The 252-nt window shown below is 79.8% G+C and overlaps 1 protein-coding gene across 3 annotated transcripts in view; it reads right to left on the bottom strand.

The window, feature by feature from the left end:
- MTF1 (metal-regulatory transcription factor 1) overlaps positions 1-203 on the bottom strand; it is a 15,578-nt gene extending 15,375 nt beyond the window's left edge. For 2 of the 3 annotated variants that reach the window (XM_010575950.1, XM_010575952.1), the window contains exon 1: positions 119-203. The gene's annotated coding sequence lies outside the window, so the exon portion shown is untranslated. The remainder of the gene's footprint in view (positions 1-118) is intronic. The other variant, XM_010575951.1, reaches the window with a different exon arrangement.
- Positions 204-252: the final 49 nt, after the last annotated feature.

The following is a 252-nucleotide window of genomic DNA, read 5'->3' as shown; positions in this document are numbered from 1 at the left end:
CCCCGCCCCGCGGAGAACCGGCTAGCCAGGGCCTGCGCGCGGGGACCGCTCCGACCCCCAGCCCGGCCCCCGAGACGCGGCCCCGCCGCCCTCCAGCCTCGTCCACGGCCGCGCTCACCGAGCTCCCGGCAGCGGCGGCACCTCCTTCCCCACCCCAGCGGCACCATGATTACCAGCGCACTCACTTCCGCTTCCGGCCGCGCACGGCCCGACGGGAGCGCCGCGCCCACCGCGGGGCCTGACGGGAGGGGC

This window comes from Haliaeetus leucocephalus, unplaced genomic scaffold (assembly GCF_000737465.1).
Source record: "Haliaeetus leucocephalus isolate CR32 unplaced genomic scaffold, Haliaeetus_leucocephalus-4.0 Scaffold517, whole genome shotgun sequence".
Classification (NCBI taxonomy): Eukaryota; Metazoa; Chordata; class Aves; order Accipitriformes; family Accipitridae; genus Haliaeetus; species Haliaeetus leucocephalus.
The sequence above is the reverse complement of the archived record's forward strand: the minus strand, read 5'-3'. Positions and strand labels throughout refer to the sequence as shown.